Source organism: Sceloporus occidentalis, unplaced genomic scaffold (assembly GCF_023333645.1).
Source record: "Sceloporus occidentalis isolate IW3139 unplaced genomic scaffold, rSceOcc1.0.p SCAF_1, whole genome shotgun sequence".
In the NCBI taxonomy this organism is placed as follows: Eukaryota; Metazoa; Chordata; class Lepidosauria; order Squamata; family Phrynosomatidae; genus Sceloporus; species Sceloporus occidentalis.
Window position 1 is genome coordinate 247526301 of NW_028316981.1, and position 23764 is coordinate 247550064.

The following is a 23764-nucleotide window of genomic DNA, read 5'->3' on the forward strand; positions in this document are numbered from 1 at the left end:
CATGTTCATCACCTCAGGCTTGGCATCACCCAGCAGGCATGGTAATTCATGGTGGTCACTCTTCCTTGACCTCCTCCCATCCCACACCATACAGAATTCTTAGTAATGGTTTTGGTACTTCTATTACTCATAAATTGTAATTTCCATACATCTCTGAGTATAATGGCAATAGTTGTGACATAGCTAGCAAAATTCAAATTATACCTTTAAATTACAGTATCACACACACAGCTTAAATGTATTTATTTTTATTTATTTATTTATGGTATTTATACCCCGCCCTTCAGCCCTAATGGCTATCAGAGTGGCTTACAATTATTATTTTTAATTAGACGATTCCCTGCCCTCAGGCTTACAATCTAAAAGACACGACACAAAAGGAGAAGGGAATGGTGGTGGGAAAGGGCATGAGGTCCAGTGGTTCTTCTCTCCCTCTGAGGCCTGGACCAAGGCAGATGGACTGGAGGGAGGGCTCTTCTTCTTCAGGCTGTACATTGTTTCATTTGGTAACATTTGATGTTTTTAAAGAAAAATGAAAAAGAAAAACATATTTTAATTAAATAAATAAAATTAATTAAAAAGAAACACTGGGGCCTCTCCTTTCTTCTCCCACTGAGCCTCACCCCACATCTGTTCAGCATTTTAAAAGAACACAGGCAAATACCACAGCCCATTACTATCAAAAGGTATGTTTTTGGGGAGCAATGGGGTGTCCTCCCTTTTAGTGTGTTACCTGGTGCAACCTGCACCACCATCCCCCCTAGTGATGATCCTGTATCGTCTGAAGAGTACAGTGATAAGTATCAGTCATTAAAATGTATGCAGAAATGTACTTAATTGCTTTATGAAAAGTTGTGGTGTTTTTGAAATTTTCCACACCTTTGTGTGAAGTGAAGTCTATCATTGCCTTGCCATTGAGTTATGTGCTTCCTCTCCTCTGTCCTTTACGCTCTCTCCTTCCCTCAGAGTCCTCTTTCCTGCCCATGTATGCAGCACTCACACATACAATCCATTCCATGTTACACATGCACATTTGAAATAACTATAAGTGTCTCTCTTCTCTATTCCCCCTCAATTGGGTTTACTATGCTTTGCATAGACAAAACTTCACCATCAGTGGGTTTGTTTATCAACTGCCAAAGAAACCAAATGACTGCTGCTCTCTGCTCTACTTTTATTCCGCGCTGCATTAAGGCAACAATACTCTGTGAGCACATTAGGAAAAGTGTGCATATGAAATATGAAATAAAATATTCAGAGAGAGCCATATTGGCCATGCAGAAAAATGCAACAAAATGTAAAATCCACAAAAGTAATAACTTTATAGGAACAATTAAAAAGCACAAAATACATCATTCAAACTTTTGAATCTTCACTGGCTTCCTTATCAGGAAAAATGTTTAAAAAGGGAGGAAAAGAGCCAATGTTAGAGTGCACCTTTATAATTATGTGCACCAGAATACACATAGCAATCCAAAGAAAATTTGTGGTCAGACAAAAGGGACCAGCTGATGGTGGAGCAGACAGGTGCATGCATCCAGCCAAAACATCCATGGAATAGAATGAAGATGATTAACATATCTCCTGTAATGAATGCCTAAATAATCAACATGGGTATTGTTTATACTACAAAAAACAACCTTACTGGATGAGAGAATGTGGCTATGATTACACTTACGCTTAGACCCCTTCCACTTAAATCAGTGGGACTTAAAAGCCCTTAGATTCAGTTGGATTTCTCACACATGAGAAAAGAGCCTGGCACAAAGCCTATTTGAAATGACAAGGCCATTGTCCTTAGGTTTACACTTAAATATCTTAAGTGCTTTAATGGATCCATGCCAAAGTGATATATCACAACTTTCATTCCTAACCCTTCATAAACTCACGTTGTCATAGTTTTGTTTTATACATATACATGTGCAGTATATAAAATTATATGGTACACTGCCTCAATTGACTGTCATTGCTGGCATTATGGTTTTGTAACTGGCAAGGTCATTTAGGATGGGGAAGGGAAAACAGCCTGTCACCTCTAGATGTTCTTGGGCTTTGTTGTGTACCATCAAGTCATTTCCAACTTATGGCAACCCTAAGGCAAACCTCCTTGGCAAAATTTTTGTTCAGAGGGGGTTTGCTTTTGCCTGAGGCTGAGAAAGTGTGACTTGACTAACGTCACCCAGTGGGTTTCTATGACTAAGCAGAGATTTGAACTCTGGTCTCTAGAGTCATAGTTCAACACTCAAACCACTATACCATGCTAGATCTCTTGACTACAACTCCTATAAACCCCAGTTGCTACCAAAGATGAGAAAAGATGGGAGTTGTAATCCAACATCTGGAGGAGCATGGCCTCACTAGGCCTGACTTAGGTTATCTATATACCAACAGCCCTCTCATCTTCTTCCCCTCCATACTGATCACACTATTTTTGGACCGCTTCATTTTGAAATTACCTTAGCTTCTTTCCTTTTGAATGCCCTACTTTTCCCAAGTTTGCATATGCCATTTTTAAAACTAATTAAATGTAGAATTTTAGCAATTGCATCCATTTATTTTTATTTATTCAATTTATATCAGGCCTTTCTACCAAAAGGTCAGTTTAATGTTGCAGATTGACACAGTATAATTATGATAAACGAACAGATATATATAGACAGATGAAAAAAGCACACTCCCTATGAAGTAGGAAATATGTGACTGATTCCCAACATGAGACTGAGGAGTTTAGCGTTCAGCTAAATAATCCGGCTTACTTTGCCCGGTTTGAATCCTCTTCCAGGATGCAGCTGGATATTATCATATGCTTTTTGCCACCAATGCCACCTCTTGCCTAAAACCCACCTAAAACCCTGCTCCCACCTGTGATCAGCCAGCTGATTTGCAAAGTCAGGAGCTTCTCAGCTTTGCAAATCAGCTGGCTGAGCTCAGATTCTAGATGGAATTTATGCAGGTTTTAGGCAGGAGGAGACATTGATTGCAAAATGCATATGATAATATCCGGCTGCATTCCGGAAGAGAATTCAAACCAGGCAAAGCAAACTGGATTATTTAGCTGTGCACTAAACTGAATCTGCACCAGCTACACAGAAACAAAAGATGGGTTCGAATTGTGACAATTTCAGGATGTAGCATGAATTTGCCTCTAGTATGTGAAGTCCACTAACAATTTATATAAAATACTGTTGCATAAACAGTGGTACATCTGTTGAAACAGATGTACCAAAACATATCAAGAACTTAACTATTGGGAGACTTATTTCCATAGATATTTTATAAGCAAGGGATGTAGGCCAAAGTATAAATTCTTCAGTGTTTTCATCTGTTCTGAACTGACCCAGGGAGATAGGAGAAAGAGAAGAGTAGACTAAAACTGGATAAAGTTATATTGCCACAAGCAAGTCTGTTTCTTGACAATTCATTTTGAGTGTTATATAAATGGTCAAGAATGCAGTGAAAAATTGGGTCTAATGTTTACAAAATTTGGAGAATTACTATAGCATCACTGGGTAGCAGGAAACTGGGCAGATAAATATTTGGCTACTTGCTTATCAAAAAGAAACCATGCAGTTTCATACACCTTGAGTTTATCTTAACAAAGGATTTTAAAGGTTTTATACTCCATTGCACGTACAATACTCCATGGAGGTTTTGTGCCTCAAAAGACTATAGACAAGAATTCATGGAATATAATACAGCAATATAATACAGCAAAAACTCTTAATACAGAAAAGAAGTCTTCATTAAGCCAATGCCCAGGGGGTCCCCTAGCATCACCGTCAGGGTTCGCCCCTCCAGGAAAGAACGGAGCCACTGTAAAACAGTACCTCCAAGTCCCATTCCAGAGAGGTGGCCCAAAAGGATACCATGGTCGATGATATCGAAAGCCCCTGACAGGTCCAGCCAAATAAACAGGGACACACTTCCCCTATCTAGTTCCCTGGGTAGGTCATCCACCAAGGCAACCAAAGCTGTTTCTGTTCCATTGCCAGGCCTGAAATCAGATTGAAATGGTTCTAGATAATCCAAAACCTTGCCCAAAAATAGTAGGTTGGATACTGACCAATAATTATTTATTATTGTGGGATTCAGGGATGGCTTTTTTAACAAAGGCCTTACAACTGCCTCCCTTAGGCAAGATGGAACTCTGCCTTGTTGTAGGGAGCTGTTGACTACCTTCTTTAGCCATTCAGCCAGTCCCCCTCTGACCTGTTTAATAAGCCAAGAAGGACAAGGGTCTAAGGCTCATGTAGTGGCTCCAAGCAGGGACGTAGCTAGGATTTTAGGAAGGGGGGGTCCAGACTAAGTGCCACCATTATAATGGGGCTTGCGTGCGGCAGCGCAGCAGCACACACCATTAATTTTTCTAATGGAAGGGGGGGGTCCGGACCCCAAGAACCCCCCCCCCCTTGGCTACCTCCCTGCTCCAAGGATCCTGTCCACATCATCAGGCTGCACAAGTTGAAAAGTATCCATTAACACTGGGCAGACAGGTGCCAACGTTACATTTATTGGCACTGTATCAACTGTAGCATCCAAGTCAGAGGGGATCTGAGCATCTTTATCTGCAAAATGCCATGCAAATTCTTCTCAGTGGGCCACTAAATGGTCTGCATTTTCTACTTGAGGGTGAGTGTGTAAGAGACCCCTGAATATTCAGAACAGCTCTGCTGGATGACTTTGTACAGATGCAATGCTGGCAGCAAAAAACAATTTCATTGCCACAGAATAGGCCTTTAAATAGGTCCTAGCTCATGTTCAGTCAGATTCGCTTTGAGTCTTCCGCCAATGTCACTCTAGTCTCCATCTCACTCGCTTCATCACCATCAGCTCCCTGGAGAACCAGGGGACTGGTTTGTCTCCACTGTGTAAGAGGAGATGCACAGGAGTGATTGTGTATATGGCCCTGGTCTGGCATGACTTGTTTTTGAGAAACCTATGTTGCCTTTTTAATAATAATAATAATAAATTTTATTTATATACCGCTTTTCCAAAAAGATCAAAGCGGTTTACATAGAGTTTAAAACCAAATACAAAACACAGCATTTTGTGATTATGGCATTCCCTTCCAAATGTTCATAAACTCTCTTTTTAATGATCTGCTCTAGAATCTTTCCTGGTATTGATGTCAGACTAACTGGATGATAATTGTTAGGATCCTCCCCCCCCCCTTTTTTTTTGACGATGGAGACAATGTTTGCCCTCCTCCAGTCTGCTGGGACTTCTCCTATTCTCCATTATTGTCAATGGCTCTGAGATTACATTTGCCACTTCTTTTAATACCCTTGGATGCAGTTCATTGGTCCTGGAGACTTAGGCCCGAGACAAATGGGCAGGAAGGAGTGTGTCCGCGCTGATTCTAGGGTTTGGGAGCACACAGCAACCGCATCCTCCCGAACCCTAGTCCGTACGGATGCCATCATCATGGTGGCCTCCTGTCCATAAGGGGGCTGCCATGATGACACAAGCGCGGCGTCACATCCGCACGTTGGGGCACCGTGCTTGTGTTGTTGACGTGACACAGTGCACAAAGATACACTGATGGTGGCATCTTTTTGATGCAGAGGGAGCCCGCTCACTTTGGTTGCTGGGGGGGGGGGTCCCTCCAGAGGGAAAACCGGCGGTCTGTTGAGCCCCCAAAATTCATTTAGATTAGCAAGGTATTCCTGTACTATCTCTTTACTTATTCTGTGCTGTATGTACCCTGTTGTATCCTCTGCTCCATTTTCCTCAGGTTGAGCACCTTTTTCCATTTATGAGAAAACTGAGGCAAAGAAGGTGTTGAATAGTTCTACCTTTTCTCTGTCCCCTGTTTGCATTTTGCCATCTTCTCCACACAGTGGCCCTACCATTTCCTTCTTCTTCTTTTTGCTGCAAACATACCCCCCCAAAAACCCTTTTTATTAACCTCTCTAGCAAGCCTGAGCTCATTCTGCACTTCAGCTTTTCTGGCCTTACCCCTACACATGCTCACGATATGTTTTCTCCCTTTCCCATTTCTTACACATATCCCATTTAAAACTTAGTTCCATTGAAAGTTCTTTAGTCATCAATCCAGGTTTCTTGAGACACCTCCCATTTTTCCTCCTTGTTGGAACAGTTTGAGATTGTGCCTTTAGTATCGCCCTTTTGGGAAACTCCCATCCATCCTGAACTCCCATCTTTTTTAGCATTCCTGACCATGGGATCACCCTCAGTAATTTCCTAAGTTTACTGAAATCAGCAATCCCAATGTCTAGAATGTGTGTCTGACTATGCCTGGCTTCTCCTTGCCATTGTATAACAAACTTCAGGAGAATATGATGACCCCCACCTAAGGATCCCACCACTTGCACCCCATTTATCAGTTCATCCCTGTTGGTTAGGATCAGATCAAAAATAGCTGACCCCCCTTGTTGCCTCTTCCACCATGTGGACAATGAAATTGTCTTCCAGGCAAGTGAGGAAGTTAGTAGACCTTGAGGTTTTGGCTGAGTTTGACTTCCAGCTAATATCAGGATAGCTGAAGTCACCCATCACTACTACATCTCTCCTTTCTGAGTGTGTGGTCATCTATTCTAGAAAGGCATCATTCAATTCCTCAGTTTGACTTGGCGGTCCATAGTAGACTCCCACCATAACTTCCCTGTTGTTTCCCTCCCGTTTCATTTTTATCCAAATGCTCCTGGCTTCCAGGATATAAGTCCTGGATCTCTTCACGGGTGTAAATATCCCAAACATGTAATGCTATTTTCTCTCCTTTCTTGTTTGGCCTATTTCTCTTAAAAATGTTTTACCCTGCTATTACTACATTCCAATCATGAGACTCATCCCACCAGATTTCAGTGATGCCTATTATATCCTGTACTGGGAGGAGCATGGGATATAAATAAACATTCATCATCATCATCATCATCATCATCATCGCTTTGTTGTACCCTTGAAAGGCTGAATTGGGGCTGTGGTGTGAGGGTGCATTCATGGACCCAATCTGGTGCGATAAACAGTTAATCCTGTTTATTTCCTATGTGTGCATTAGTGTTGCCTGTGTAAGGTTTTTTGCCTCCCACTGTGGTGTCCTTGCACTATTTGCCTTGTTCCTTCTATAACAGGTTGGCTATTATCTCCAGCCCTTGATGATTTCAGATATATAACAACATTTGCACCAGCTATACATTAAGTCTGTTGTCTTGCATGACTCTTCCTTGCTGTATCAAGGAACTTAAATTTTACCCATATGGTTGCTATCCTAAAGCACTGACCAGCAATTATGTCCCTGGAGGAAGTCATATTAAAAAGAAAAATACAATATGCTCAGGTGGGTGTACTAGTTATATGCAGAATGAATCTTCCCTTCTTAGTTGCACGTATTCCACAATATGTCATGACTGTCTTTTTATAAATGTGTAAATTTTTACTGAATATAAATAGAATGGATGAAAAGGCTGTGGGAGGGGGAGCAATGGACCGAATTTCCAATGAGAGTCATGTGCTTCTTTATCGATTAGCAATACTCCAGCAGACTTTAATATTAGCTGAAAGAATTTCCTGTTAGGATTCCCACAGGGCCTGGCATTTGTGCTTTCAAAAGACAGCTGCCTAGTAACAGACTGTAATATTTTCCTTTCTCCCACCTCCAATTTTGTATTTGCAGCATTTTCTGTTATGTGCAACTGCGTCAGCTCTGTTCTGTTTCTCTCTCACCCATGGTCACTCATTTCCTTGATGATGATATGATTAAATCTTGTATTGAATTTGACAGAAATTCATTAGTCTGGACCAAATGCTTAAACATGTTAAAGGTTAAATATTCCATACATGCTAAATTTTGAAGTTCACTTTTATCCTCAGCTTCATTTTCGGTAGACTTTAAGGGCATCTAATTTTATTGATGCTGTGATCTTAATGACCACCTGTTGACGTCAAAGCCCTGGACTTTGAGCTGACAGAGGAATACACACCACACACCTCCTGAAAAAAAGAAAAGGAAAGGAAAGCTGTTTTATTCCATGGCTTGAGCTGAACTAGTCTTACTGGCCTCTGTTGAGCTCACAGTAGGCCCACTGGGACTGACAAACTGACTGTTAATATTTCTTGGTGTGGAACTGCAGACACCTTAGCTTTAAACCACATTATAGTGCCTCTGTAACTAGTCTTTTGTTACCATTATGCATCTTTTCTTGTAACGTTTCCCATTGTGGAAACTGTGAAGGAAAGAGAAAAGGAAAGAGAGGTTTTGGTGGGATGGATGAAAAATTAGATTTTCAAAAATTCATGGAAATCTTGTCTTTTCTCTGAAATTCAAGTGGTGGTGGTGGTGGTGGTGGAGAGAATGAGAAAATCAGTGGTGGTATTTTTCAGCTTCATTCTGGTAAGGATTCTAGTAGTCTTTAACTTAAATTTCAATAGCAATTAAACATAAATGTAATTTTTTTAAAACTTCCATTGTAACTATAATTGATTTTGAATTTTTAGAAAGCTTATTCATAATTAACTGAATGCATTAAGCCTTTTGTGCTAATTTTTCTGTCTCAGCACAAACACAGTTCCCCACACACTCAGGACTGAAACAGATGGTCCTGAAGGCATGGCTTCATGCTGCCCCTTTGAATGGCAGATTGGGGCCACAGCACCCACATGTTGCAGCCCCGATCCAGCTATTTGCCAGCTCCAATAGAGGCGGCAAAATGGCACTTCTTTTTGCACAGGCTAAAGGGCGCCCTTTTTGCTGCTGCTGTGGCTTTATGGCGCCTGGGCAGCTTATAGCATTTAAACACCGTGCCGCCGGAGTGCCATGAAGCCAGCCCACTTGTGGGCAGATGGGTGGCGTTGGGGTGGTGTAAGAGCATACGTCATGTGTACACCACACCCCCACGCCACCCACAAGGCAGCTTTTAGTGCTGGTCTGCATGTACCGGCCGTTCCTCTCTCACACAATCATCTTTATTTCTTCTTCACCCTCACAGATTCCCAAACTTATCTTTTTTCCATGGGACATCTTCATCAAATTAAAAGAATGAGACAAGGATTAAACCACCCCCTCTCCAAAACTCTTTCCACTGGTCAGGGAAGGTTTTCTCTTGCTGCTTGAATCGGAGAGGCAGCTGTGCCAACACACCTTAACTAGTGGTGGCTGATGGCTTCTGTGTCGTGGGCAATAAGTCCACTTCAGGTTTTAGTATAAATGTTAAAGGAATTATGCAAGATTCTGAGCTCTTTCCTCCAAAATAGTGGTAGAATTCAAAGACATAGCCATGTTAGACTGTAGAAGAGTATTTAGAGAGATCTTGTAGCACCTTTGAACAGCTACTACTAGAGTAGACCCATTGAATTAATTGTTGAATAGTGAATACACATAGGAAAATCCCATTGATCCAGTGTCTCTGCTCTAGGTAATTCACTAAGGGGCTGTACATACAGCCCCTAAGGGACGACTTGTAAGGGCGCCATAGCTGTGTTGTCACAGCTATATGGCACTCCTTCGGCATTGCATCATATGGACACAGCACCAGATGAGTGTCATGATGCAGTATGCCCTGTGGAGCGGCTTGTGGCATCAGGGCACCCTGGGGGTGGAGTCGGTTGTGTGTCGTGCCACCTCCGCCTCCATGCCAGCCTTAATGGCAAGTGTGTACATGGCCTAAATCTACACTAGTTTAAGACCATGTTTCCAATTTTTCATAATCCCCCTTCAAGCATTTAGTTAAACATTCCAGTTACTTGGTCCATTTCATAACATTTTAAACGGACTTTTTATACCCAAAATAGTTCAAGACTGAATGCTCCTGCCAGCTGCATCCTCTTCATTTCACATAGTGCTAAAGTGTTTTCCAGCTGCTTTATCTTTTCTAGCTGCAGCGAAACCTGAGTCGACAACCTTCAAATCAAACAAAGCCTCTGTCTCCGTCCCCCACTGGTGTGAGACCTCGGCAGGTCTTCACTGCTGAGCATTCTTCTAAAATAAGCAAACACAGAGAAAAAGGAGTCTGATCAATTTTAATTTGATTTGGCATTGCTGAAAAGTTCTCTTTATACCAATCCACTGTATATCCCACTTTCATATTTTACTTTTTGAAAACAGTTCAAAGTGGTTCCAATGAGCATTGAATAGGATAAAAAAAGAAGAGAACACACAAAAAACAAAAAGAGAGGAGATCTGAAAGAGCCTTGACTATGATATCTTTGGTCAAACATATTTCAAGTCATAAGACTCTTTACTGAGGACCATTTGATTTCATCATGGAATAAATAAAATATACTGACAATCTTGAGAAGATCCTGCATCCACAGATTCAAGGACTGAAAATATATCTTTTTTAAAATCCAAAAAGCAAACCTTGGTTTTGCTATTTTATAGTATAAGAGACCGCATTTTACTACTCCATTGTATTCAATGGGAGTTGAGCATCCACTGATTTTGGTAACCCTAGGAGTTCCTGGAACCAAGCCCCAGTGGTTACCAAGGGCCCACTGTACTATTCTTGGGACACTTTTGGAGTCTCTTGACATTTTTGTTTCTGAAAAATAGATCCACCAGCATGAGCTCATAGATCAGGCATAGCTTTCAAAACATCTATTTCATGTAGCAATTAGGTTTTCATCTAACTACTTCAGGGATGGGCAAAGTGTGACTCATGGGCTACATACAGCCATCCAGAGCCATCTTTCTTGTCTCCCAGGGGCCAATTTTTTTTTTTGCAAAAAATATTTTAATTTTTTTGCTTCAAAATGACTTATATAGAGCTGCAGGGCATTTCCAGTGTGTTTGGAGCCCCCCCCCCCGACCCTCTCAAAATGCTAAAAAATTCCCTGTGGGAGGGTGGTAGATATGGTGAAAATGTCCCATGTCTCCTAAAGGGTGATTGGGAGTATTTGGGGAGCAAAAGCTTTGACTTTTATTGCAGGAAAAGGTATAGTAGGGATACAGCCCTTCCAGGAGTCCTGGGAAGTTAATACAGCCCCCTAGACTTCCAGTTACACAACCCAGAGATACCCCAAAGAAGTATTGTTCATTTAACTTGTAAGCAAATATATAATGAATCTTCATGTGCATTTCATGGCCTATTTTCCTGTTCAAACGATCTTTCAGGAAACACTTTTGTTCTTTCCCACTCCCACCTGATGATCTTATGCAGTGACAAAGAAGTTCTTTTGGGATGCAGTGCTGATATGCAAGTAATCTATAAATAATATTTGCCCCTTCAAATGCCAGAAGAGCATCTGGATTTGTCACATTGCAGGGAACAACTAATGGGTCTAGGCCAGGGGTAGGCAACCTTTTTGAGCCAGGGGCCGGGTTGCTGTCCCTCAGACAACTGGGGGGGGGGGGGGGGGGGCGAAGCCAAAAATAAATAATTAAATAATTTTTTTTAGAAAAAAATTAATTAAATAAATAAACTGGGACAAATGTGGGACAAAATTTTCAAATGGAGGACACTTTTTTAAAAAAATGGAGGACACGCAAAAATTTTTGTTGATTTTTTAAAAAATGTTAATATAAATGCATGTTTTGGAGGCTTCTATAGATAATTGCCCCCCTTGCCTGCCGCTTGCCCCCTCTTGCCCGCCTCCTCCTGACAGGCCAAAGGCCCCACGCCCTGATGCGAGAGGCCAAAGGCTCCGGCGGCAATCGGCAGCAGGACTGGGCTGGGGCCGGTCCCAAGGCTTTGCCGGGCCGCATCCGGCCTGCGGGCCGCATGTTGCCTACCCCTGGTCTAGGGAGTCATCTCACACCCAGTGTCTCTTCAACCACGGTAATTCACTTCTAGCTAATGACATGTGGCAAACTGAGAAATGTACCACTAAGTGGAAGTTGTTACTGCACATAACAATCCTGATAAATGCTTCCCTGACTTATATGCTTCTGGTAATTAAATCTAAATTATCTATTAGTTGGGCTCAGAAGCCAGGCTTGATTGTAGGACAACCAGATAGAAAAGGAGATAGGGCTTCTGAAACTTTAATAACAATGTAAAGGAATTTAAGGAGCTATAACATTCACAACTACCCACACCTACTAAAGATTCCCTCTTTTCCTTTGTATTTTGGTTTTGTGTTTTGCTGTTATAATTTGTACAATAATTTTTAAATTTTTTAAAAAAAGATTTCCTCTTCTGTACAACTGTTAAAAGTGAAGGGATCTTGTTTTCTCTTGGATCTGGTCATCTTAATTGATTGGCCAAGAATCCCAAAGCATTTCAGCTCCAAAAGCATGTTTTAGAAAAAGAGGGACTTTTATTATGGTGGTGTGAATGTAAACACCCAGGGCTCATCTACATCTTCCTGAATTCACTGCTTTCCTGCTTTGCAGCAATTATGCTGACTTCACTCTCACAGGATGAGCCACCTGCCACCTCAGCCACTGTCTCAATTCTGACTTCAGAGTGACACCCTCACAGCTGTCCCAGTGTGCAGCTCAGGATTTTTTTTTGTTTTTTTGTTTTTTGTTGTTTTTTTAGTGATGGTAGCAAATTCTCAGGAAATATACCTTCTACGGATTTAGTTTTAGTCTTATAAGCTTAGGCCCAAAACAGACAGGCAAAATGATGTAGCTTCAGGCCACGATGGGGGCATGCCATTTACATGATGCCCGCCCCGAATACAGCTTATAGCTGTGCTGAGGCCATGCCAACAAAAAAGATTTGGGCTAAACAGGAGCAGATATAATCCCCTCCTGCCAGCAGCCCCGTTTGGGACCATGACAGAAGCCCACATCGGGAGCAGGCCCATGTGGTCACTGCGATTCCAGCACGATTGGCGCTGGAGCATGATCCCTTAGATGATCAAGTAAAACTGATTGTGTGGAGTAGCTGATGATGCTAGAATGTCTAAAGGGAAGGAGGACATATTTACCTCCTAAAGAGTGTTTCTACAGGTATTTTCTAACTTGGGTAGAAATTATTTATTCAAAGTAATGCCAGAAATTGAAATTAACCCTGAAGGAAGAGGTTTTAGTCAGAACTCATTGAGAAATAATGCAGTTAGTCCCCTACAAGTTGAGTAGATTTGGACATCTGATGAAAAATATGTTTATGAGCATGGTCCTAAGTGCCAAAGATGACCAAGGGAGGGATGATCTGTCACTAGGCTGGCTAAAACTATGCTGAACCCAAATCCCTCTTGGCCTATCCATGTTGAAAATTGCTTCACATAAGCATTGTCAGTATGTTCCTGGGCTGGAGGAGGTTTAGATGTGATATAACTTGGCTTCTCCCTCACACTGCCCTTTCTCCATTCACTTTCTATTCTTCTGCTAGTAGATGTTAGCCAGCAGAGCAATTCAGCTAACAGGTTACTCTGTCATCTGATCTCTGAAATCAGAGATCAGCCAAAGGGTATTTCTGCTGACATAAAGCAATTCTGGCCAGTACAAGAGGCATGTGCCTAATCATAAATCCCTAGAGTCAATGCATCTTCTCATTATATACCTGTGGAGCCCTTAATTATTGAGCCTGACCTATTGCTTGTTTTATATGGTCAAGGCTTGGTCTCATGTATCTCCTCTTCTTTGTGTGTAGTCTTGTTCCCTCACTTCTCATAATTTGTTGTTGAACTAGCAATAAAATCTTCTTGCCTCCCAGGCAGCTAATAACCACAGTCAAAGCTTGTTAAGATTTTTTCAGAGTGCTATATCAATGCAGGCCCATTATTGGGAAAGGAGAATTCAAGGGCTGGAAAAAAGCCATTTGCATGACAGAAGAGAAGAAACAATAAATAGACTTTATTAAAACTAAACTCTGCTAAGGTCCCAATTAGCTTTATACGATATAAGCCTTATTCATTTTTCTATACTAATAAATACAGGGGGAAATGATTTGTTATGCAGTTTCATATCAAAATTAAACAGAAAGATGTGGAAACTGTGAAGAGTGGTGGCCCTTGTTATTTTTACTTCATGCATGTGAAAAGTTTTCAAAAAGAGACATCATGTGCGAGTGAAACAAATATATGGATGGGATGAATCTCATGATTGGAATGTTGTAATAAAGGGGTATAACCTTTTAAAGAAAAACAGGCCAAACAGAAAGTGAGAAAGAGTTGCATTATTTGTCAGGGATGTTTATACCTGTAAAGAGATCGAAGACATAAATCCTGGAAGCCAGGTGGAGAGCATTTGGTTAAAAATTAAAGGGAAAAAATAACAGGGGAGTCTACTACAGACCTCCAAGTGAGACTGAGGAACTGGATGATGCTTTTCTAGAACAGATGACCACACACTCAGAAAGGAGTGATGTAGTAGTGATGCATGATTTCAACTAGCCTGATATTTGCTGAAAGTCAAACTCAGGTAAATCTTTATGGTCCAGCAAATTCTTCACTTGTCTATGTTGGGTGGAGTGTCTGCTGCTCTAAAGGAAGTAGAAGCGCCCTCTCCTGAAGAAGACCTCCCTGAACCTACAGGTGTATGGGAACTACCACCCTATTCAAAATAATCCTCTTTTGGGCAAGGTGCTTGAGCATGTGGTAGCTGGGCAATTTCTGGGATTCTTGGCAGAAAAAATTATCTTAAACCATTTTAGTGTGGTTTAAGTCCAGAGTATGACACTGAAATGGCCTTAGTTGCCCTGACTGATTACTTAATCTGGAGAAAGGCAGGGAAAGTACCCTGTTTATATTCTTGTATTTCCTAGTGGCTTGCTTTTACTATTGATTGTGGTATCTTACTGGATTGTCTCTATGGGATGAGAGTAGGAGGCACTGTTTTATGGTGGTTATGCTTCTATCTAGAGGGCTGGTTCCAGAGAATAGAATTGGGGGAGACCTGTTCAGACCCATGACAATGAAGCTATGAGGTGCCATAGGATTCCCTCTTGTTTTCCATATGAGTCAATATCTACATGAAGCCACTGGAGGAGGCCATAAAGGAGTTTGGGGTGGGGTGCTATGAATATGCTGATGATACTCTGCTATATTTCTCTTTGTCATAGGAGTTGTGCAGGTGCTGGACCAGTTTTTGGATCCTGTATTAGGCTGACAAATTGGTACTGAATCCCAATAAGACAGAAGATCTGTGGATTGATGATTCTCGGGTCTGGGAATTGGATAAACAGCCCATTCTGATCGTGGTTGCACCACCTCTGAAGGAGCAGGTACATAATAATAATAATAATAATAATAATAATAATAATAATAATAATAATTTTTATTTATATTTCCCTCCTCTCCCTGCGGATCGAGGTGGGATTACAACAATAGAAACAACATTACAAGATAAAAAACTATAATTTCATGTAAAATACACTCAGTAAAACAGTAAAACCACTATCAATACAATACAAAGACTAAATCATCATTTAAAATACATATATTTACAAATAGAGGTGGGGTATTTCTAACTCTCTTATAGCAGATTGGGTGGATAGGCCTGCCAGAACAGATCTGTCTTAAGTGCCTTCTTAAAGGCATCCAAGGTGGTAATGAGATGGATCTCCTCCGGGAAGTCATTCCATAATTTAGGAGGTATGACATTAAATGCCCTGTGGGAAGTTGTTGTTAACCTGGTGTTTACATACTCTAATAAGTTCTTCCCAGTTGTTCTGAGAATGCAGATTGTGTAGGGAGAGGTGTTTCCTCAAGTAACTTGGGCCCAAGCCATGTAGGGCTTTAAAGGTAATAACCAACACTTTGTACTGCGCCCAGAAGCTAATTGGTAGCCAGTGAAGAGATTTTAATACTTGTGTTATGTGGTCTGATCTAGATGTTCCAGTGACCAATCTGGCTGCCGCATTTTGCACCATTTGAAGCTTCCGAACTTGGTACATAAGTAGCCCCATGTAGAGCGCATTACAGAAATCTAAATGAGAGATTATCAGTGCATGTACCACTGCTTCAATGTCCTTTTGGTCCAGGTAGGGACGCAGTTGGCGTATCAACCGAAGTTGGTATCATGCACTCCTTGCCATCATATCCACATGGGATGATAACTGTCAAGATGGGTCCAGGAGTACTCCCAAACTGCAAACTTTGTCCTTTAAGGGAAGCGTGACACCGTCCAGGATTGGTTGACAAAATTTCATCACTGGATTTGGGGTACTTACCTCCGCAAGTACCTCCGTTTTCTCTGGATTCAACTTGAGTTTGTTTTCCCTCATCCAGTCCATTACCGATCCAAGGCAGGCAGCAAATAGATTTGGGTGTCATCAGCGTACTGATAACACCATGCCCCATGTCTCTGGATGATCTCTCCCAGCGGCTTCATGTAGATATTAAACAGCATGGAAGGACAGAATGGCGCCCTGAGGGACGCCGGATGTCAGCTCTCTCCTAAAAGAGCAACTGTCCCCCAGTCTCACCATCTGGAACCTGCCCGAGAGGTAGGAGTGGAGCCACTGGAGCACAGTGCCCCCAATACCTAACTCCCTCAGGCATTCCAGAAGGATACCATGGTCTGGTATCAACAGCCGCTGAGATGTCCAAGAGCACCAACAGGGTCACACTTCCCCTGTCGATGCCCAGATGGAGATCATCGACTAAGGTGACCATGGCCGTCTCAGTTTTGTATCCCTTCCTGAAGCCGGTTTGAAATGGATCCAGATAATCGGCTTCATCCAAGACAGCTTGGAGTTGGGAGGCAACTGCCCTCTCGATCACTTTGTCCAAGAATGGTAAGAGAGAGACCGGTCTATAAATGTTTCTTACCAGGGGATCTAGGGAGGGTTTTTTAAAAGCAGTCTTACTACTGCTTGTTTTAATTTAAATGGAGATATTCCCTCCTGAAGGATGCATTAATTATAAATTGTAATAATATTTTCATTGCATCCCCTCCCTGAGTGGTCAACCATGATGGGCAAGGATCGAGAGGGTACGTAGTCTTCCTTACATTTCCAAGGAGCTTGTCCACTTTATCACTATTTACAAACTCAAAATGATCCAGTTTAATACAGTCCACGAAGTCACTGGACACCTCTCTTACTGTTTCTGTCATAATGTTATCTGAGAGATTTTATCTACAAAGAAGTCATTAAAAACATCACAACAGGCCTTAGTTTGTTCCAATAAAGAGTTCAGGGTGGAAAACAGTTGAGTTAGCTCTTTAACCACCCTGAACAGCTCTGCTGGATGAGACTCTGCGGATGCAATACGTGCAGCATAGAAAGAGTTCTTTGCTGCATCTATTGCCACTCCATAGGAATCCAACATTTTCTTTTGGCATGTCATAAACGTTGATTTTTCTGCCAGCAGTACTCTAGTTGTTACACAGCCAACTTATTTGATGCAGATTTTCTGTGGACCATGGTTTTTTTATTTGACGCGGGCTGGAAAGGACGCTCAGGAGCAATAGTGTCTATGGCCCTGGTAAGATTGTTATTCCAGGTATCAACCAGGGCTTTGACAGAATCACCGTTGTTCCCAATCATAAATCCCTCTAGAGCTTTCTGGAACCTTTTGGGTTCCATCAGCTTTCGAGGGCAGACCATTTTAATAGGTCCTCCACCACCAAGAGGGCTGTAGCTAGTAGCCTTCAGTACCACTTTGACCAGAGAGTGATCCATCCATGACTGGGCAGAGATCTGAACTACTTCTGCCCATGGATCTGAACTACTTCTGCCCATGATCCATACTAAAGACCACATGAATGTATTACCAGCGCAATGTGTTGGATCCAAGACTATTTGGGACAGGCCCATAGCTGTCATGGAGGTCATGAACTCCTGAGCTGCACCTGTCAGATCTGATGAGCCAGCCTCGAAGGGGATGTTGAGGTCCCCTGAGACCAAAAGCCTGGGAGACTCCAACACCAGCTCCGAGACCAGTTGTGTCAGCTTGGCCAGGGAGTCTGTTAGACAACAGGGTGGTTGGTATACTAACAGAATCTCTAGATCAGGGGTTCCCAACCTGGGGGTTGCTCGACCCTTTCTCAGGGGTTGCCAGGTTGGGATTCCCCCTGCCCCCCTCCTCCTCTTTCCCACGGGGGTTTCGATGCTAGCACCGGCAACTGCAAGGAGAAGGGGCCGGGACCACTGCTGCCGCCGCCTCCTCCCTTCTCCTTGCGGGCACCAGCGAAGACACCCGTGAGGAGAAGGGGAAAGGGCCGGGGCCACCACCTCCTCTTCCTTTCTCCTCGCAGGTGCCTTTGCTGGCACCTGCGAAGAGAAGGGAAGAGCAGGCAGTGGTGGCGGCCTTGGCCCCTTCTCCTTGCGGTTGCCAGCACCAGCAAAGGCACCCGCAAGGAGAAGGGGAAAGGGCCGGGGCCGCCTCCTCCTCTTTCCTTCTCCCCGCGGGTGCCTGGCACCCGTGGGGAGAAGGGGACAAGGACGGGTCTGCAAACCCCAGCGGCCTTTGTGGCTGGAAGTCCCGCCTCTTCTTCGCTGGTGGCCTCCCTGATTGGTTGGGAGGCCAGGAAGGGGCAGGACTTCCAGCTGCAAAGGCCGCTGGGGCTTGTAGGCGGTTGAAAGTCCTGCCCCTTCCTGGCCTCCCAACCAATCAGGGAGGCTGTGGTCGGGACTTTCGACAGCAATGGGGGTCGCTGCCCAACAAAGGTTGGGAACCGCTCTCTAGACTGTCCCTAGCCTTCAGGGTCAGGAAAATACATGTGATGAGCTCTGTTTTCCGGACGGGTCTCCTGGTCAACGTGATGGTACATTTATGGACCAAGGCTACTCCTCCCCCCACGTTCCCTGACCTGCTCCTTGACAGTAGACCTGGCTGGCAGAGCCTTAGCCCAGGTCACACTACTATCCTCCTCCAGCCAGGTTTCTGTAAAACAAACCAGGTCGGCATTCTCCTCCTCTAACAAATCATAGATTATGTGAAATTTGTTCTTCACTGACCTGGCATTACAAAGGAGCAGGGTGAGGGTCTGTGGTATGATTGGGACGAACCTCGGTTCTTTTGGGCTAACAGGGTAAGTGGAAGATGGGATAGAGTTCAAGCATTGATAAATCCATCATAGGGGTGGAACAGACAGCCCTGAAGGGATGGCTTGAAGCTACCCCTGCCAAAAATGGATTGGGGCCATGGCAAACATATGCCACAGCCCAGTCTGCCTTGAACCCAGCCCAAATAAGAGTGGAATGACCTGCTTTTATTTGGGACAGGAAAGAGGAACCTTTGCTGGCCCAGGCGCAGCCCCAGGACGGCTTCAAGATGCTCTGGTGTTGTGTGGCATGTAAACACCATGCCACTGGAGCATTTTGAAGCTGCCCGTGTTTGGGCAGCCACCCAGCTTCCAGATGGCTTCCAGGTGGTTTCTGGACAGCTTCGGAGAATTGCATATAAACGCTGTGCTCCCAAGACACCCAGAAGCGGGCTTTAAAGGGCCATCTGTTTCAGCCCTTTGTCACTGAAGGCCCAAGTGGACTCTGTAGCATGGAGTGCTTGGCACCAGTTTCAATGGATGTGCCAGCTACAGCCTTTCTTGGACGGAGAACCTGGCCACAGCAGTCCATGCACTGGTAACCTCCAATTAAACTATTGTAACACATTCTACATGGAGCTGCCCTTGAAGAAGACTCAGAAGCTGCAACTAATGCAAAATGCATCAGCTTGACTGCTGACTGGAATATCACACAGAAATCATGTTTTACAAGAATTGCACTGGCTACCAATACATTCTGAATTCAAGGTACTTATGATGACATGTAAAGCCCTAAACATCTTGGGCCTCAATACCTGAGGGAGTGTCTCTCTCCATACATGCCTGCCCAAGGAATGCCCTCCCCCCCTCACCATTCCCTTCTCCTTTTGTGTCGTGTCTTTTAGATTGTAAGCCTGCGGGCAGGAACTGTCTGGTTAAAAAAATAATAAATGTAAGCCGCCCTGAGAGCCATTAGAGCTGAAGGGCAGGATATAAATACCTAAATAAATTAAAAAAAATAAAATAAATAAGACTGCTGGGGAGATTATTCCTCTGTGTCCCACCAGGAAAGTCAATACATTTGTTTGGGACATGGAAGAAGGCTTTCACAGCCATGGCATCCCCAATGTGGAATGTTCTCCCCCTGGAGGCCTGACTGGTGTCAACACTCATGTCATTTAGGCACCGCATTAAAAGTTGTGGTTCACCAAAGCCTTCATGTCTCATTAATTCTGTTCTAACTCTAAATTGTTAAACAGTTTTAACAGTGTATGACACTGGGTATGGCACTGGGTGGGTTGAGCACTTGAATGAAAGTCTGGCACTGCCTGTTCTGAAGGGTAAGTCACATGGATATGAATAGGGCTTTCTCCCACATAAATACATAGAGGATTTCAGCCGAAATATTGATTGTAAAAAAAACTTCACTGGGATTCTCTGTCATAAAATATGATACTTACAGCTATACCATAAGGGGCTAAGTGCAAATCCCAAACAAAATAAAACTGTAATTGATAGGTTTCCATTTATATGAAATTGCCATATGCCATCTTCTGAATTTTTAATGCTCTATTCCTATTTATTTTAGTGGCTTAATGCAATTCTACAGACTCATCCCTGGGTGTAAGTCCCACTGAATTCAGTGGGGCTTCCTTCTGAATTGACATTTATAGGATTGCATTGCATCTGTTATAGCCTTCCCTTCAAGAAACACCAGGAATATACATTTTGTATGTGTAACAATTATTTTTCAACAAAATTATATAATTTCAGGTTTCCAAAAAAGTTAGGACTTATTCACATGGAGCTGATCACCTAAGAAGTAAGAAAAATATTGTCCCCTGGGTAAAAATAAAAAAGCAAAACACCAGCTGTACTTTAAAAAAGGCAGTCTAAAGGGAAATAAAACCAACACCTTACTCTTTTTCAACAGCTATTCATAATGCTCTGGGCTCACAGCAACATCTGTCATCTATCCAATATGTCTCTGCAGAAGCACAGCGGACAGCTCTCTAGCCACATTGCCTTGCACAACACCTTTGACGGTAAGACTGCTGTGCAAGATGTATTTGGGGATATTATGCAAGGGCCTTGTGTTTAATCTTTCCTCACAGCCTGCCTGATAAGAGAAAGATCAGGACATGCAGAGGTCACTGGTTTCTTGTAGCACATGCTCTCCTTAATCTCCCTTTCCAGTATTTCAGCACCAAATTTATTTCTAATAAGCACATGAGAGAAATTTGTGACATTAGGCATTTTTAAAGTGTTTCTCAAATACACTCTTTACCTTCTTAAAATCAGATTAGCTTTAAGAGGCTCAGTCCTCCTGCTGTGCTCTTTGTGAAAAAGACTCATTTCTATGGTGCAAAATTACAAGCTTCTCAGGGCATTAAGCGTTTTCTGCTATTCATACCATGAGGACTGTAGCCACATAGCATTTAAGCACCTAGGAAACCATACTGAAGAGCTTGTGTATGTGCTATGTATTAAATTAACAGCATACTTTCCACTGCATTTTAAGAGCAAACATTCTGACTCACTGTCTTAAAATGTTCCCTTGAGCCTTTGCTTCTTTAGTGCATAGCTTTTACAGACACTTTTGTGTGTGCTAATAATCTATACAAAGGAACCCGCTCCCTAATGACAGGTTTGGATGTTCCAAGTATGATATGCAGGCATATTACTTGAAAATCTTCAACATGAAATGTGCTTTGTATTTGAAAATTTCTGAATCAGTGTTCCTATACAACCTTTAATACTCCTTGAGTATCTTGAAATTACTCTGCCCTGGACAGAGTCATATTTATATAATGATCAGATTAGAAGTTGTGCCCTTCAAATATGACCTCTATTCTTTATTACAGGGTTCATAAAATGCCAACAGAGAACTACATGTTGTTTGAAAACACAATGGGAGTGAAGGTCTTACAGTGTTAATTTCATTTCACTTTTGTCCCTCACTGTCCTAGATGTAATCATTGCACATGTCCTTCTTCCCAGAATTGTAGGTTCAGATTTTGAATCTATTCCCCACCTCAATAAATTCAAAAGAACATTTGCATTTATTGTTTAATTTTAACTGGGATGCTAAAAGACAGGCAGAGAATAGCGAGTCAGGATTGCTGCCATATTTAATGGCAGCTTAATACAACAAAGGGAATTAGAAAGACAAAAATGATACATACCAATGATTCTGAAAGATATTTTATTCTTTACATACTTGAGAGAAGGGAGGGGGGGAGAATAATAAATAAATAAATAAACAAACCACAACACTCCATGGATCAAGCAACTTATGGAAAACTGAAGAAGCATGTCATCTCTCTACTACAGGGTTACCACACCTTTTGGAGCATAGGTGGCTCCTGATACTTGTAACATGTCTTAAAATTCTTCTTCAGAGAAGGAATATGGGTTTTTAAAAAGACAGAAAAGAAAATATCCAAATTGGTGCAGCTTCCAGACTCTTAGGACTCATGTATCACTGAAATATCATACATCCAAAGTGACTCGAAGCAGCTTTATTTTGGCCTGTCTGTAACAGGCCCTTGTGTCTGGATTGCACTGGGACACATGACATGGTTACACACCTGAACTCACTGGGTTTGGGAGACCACATGGTCTGGAGTCTATATAAACCCAGGGGTTGCAAGGGATAGCTTGTGGGTTTGTAGTAGGAGTTGGTTTGGTATGGTTTGGAGTTTTAGAGATCTGTATTTGTATTATAGCACTGTGAATAAAGAGCACTTCAGGGACTTTGTTTCTCTGGTGGTTTATTAGAAGAAGTCTTGCATCGCTTTGCTGAGTGTCCCCGGAGGTTCCTGCATTGCTTCAGTTCCTGGAAGACATCCAGTTGCTGTTGTCTCACCTGGATGTTGGAGCCACGCTTCAGCTTCTAAAATTGCTAGCTCTGCTCAGCAGGTCTGATTTAACCACAGGACTCGTTTGAGTTGCTGACAGTGGTTGTTGGACCCCAGCAGTTGCGCTGATAGTGCGGTGGGTCAGTGTGGTATGGTGATATGTGTGGACGATATCACACAATGATTTTTGCAACTCCAACCCGAAGCCATTCCAGGCCCAACCATGTGAATTCACGTTATAACATGATAGATTATCACACGTGATTGTTTTCTATGCAGGTCATTCCGAAGCCGATCCTAAGTCAATCCAAAGTCACTCTTGATGTAGGTGAATTCAGTGAACTAGTGAATTCAAAAATCTTTTTCCAAGGTCAATTTGAATCCAATTAGAATTGGTCTTGGTGTGGAATGCAACTTTGCTTCGGTCCTGGTACACCCCCCCACAACCTCCAAGGTGCCACATTTCCCATGATGCCGCACTGCAATTTTGCTCCATTTGCTTCCAGTACTCCCTCCACTTCCACTGCTGCCGAGGGGGAAATGCACTTGTTTCTGATGCCGCTGGGGAAAGTACAGAGAGCTACTGGGGAATGAATATATTCACATTTTAATGTGGACAGAGCAGAGGGTGGGCAGTGGGTGGAACATGCCTCCCCTCTCGCACCGGTCGCTTCTCTTCGCAAGCAACATTTTTTTTTGACAGATTATGCGAACTCTGGTGCTTTTAGATTGATAGAATGTGTGTGAATGCTTGTGCTACATATGTGTGTATAGGAAGGAGACATGCTGGCAAGGAGGGGGAAAGCAGCTATTTCTGATGCCGCTGGGGAAGGCTGCTTGTTTGGATGCAAAACCGGACTATAAAGCCCATAGAAAAAGTGCTTGAGTGCCAAAACAGACTATAAAGCCCATACAAAGAGTGCTAGTTTGAGTGCCAAAATGGACTATAAATCCCATAGAAAGAGTGCTGGGTTTGAGTGCCAAAATGGACTATAAAGCCCATACAAAGACTGCTAGTTTGAGTGCCAAAACGGACTAGCCAATAGAACATGAAGCAATCATTCACTTGAAACTGGAACCAGGAAGTGGCCCCCTTCTTTACTCCGGAAGTGCAAAGGTTCATGAGGTG

At 42.7% G+C, this 23764-nt stretch overlaps 2 long non-coding RNA genes across 2 annotated transcripts in view; one reads left to right on the forward strand and one right to left on the reverse strand.

Moving 5' to 3' along the window:
- The window catches only part of LOC149323721 (uncharacterized), a 76970-nt gene that overhangs the window by 6597 nt on the left and 46609 nt on the right, over positions 1–23764 (forward strand). The window contains exons 2-3 of the long non-coding RNA XR_016280232.1: positions 14907–15068; positions 20709–20820. This is a non-coding gene — a long non-coding RNA (uncharacterized LOC149323721). The remainder of the gene's footprint in view (positions 1–14906; positions 15069–20708; positions 20821–23764) is intronic.
- On the reverse strand, positions 238–20814 carry LOC149323722 (uncharacterized). Its single transcript, XR_016280231.1, has 4 exons — positions 20696–20814; positions 9739–9934; positions 7798–7950; positions 238–487 (listed from the first exon to the last, which is right to left on the reverse strand). It is a non-coding gene; the product is annotated as an uncharacterized LOC149323722 (long non-coding RNA).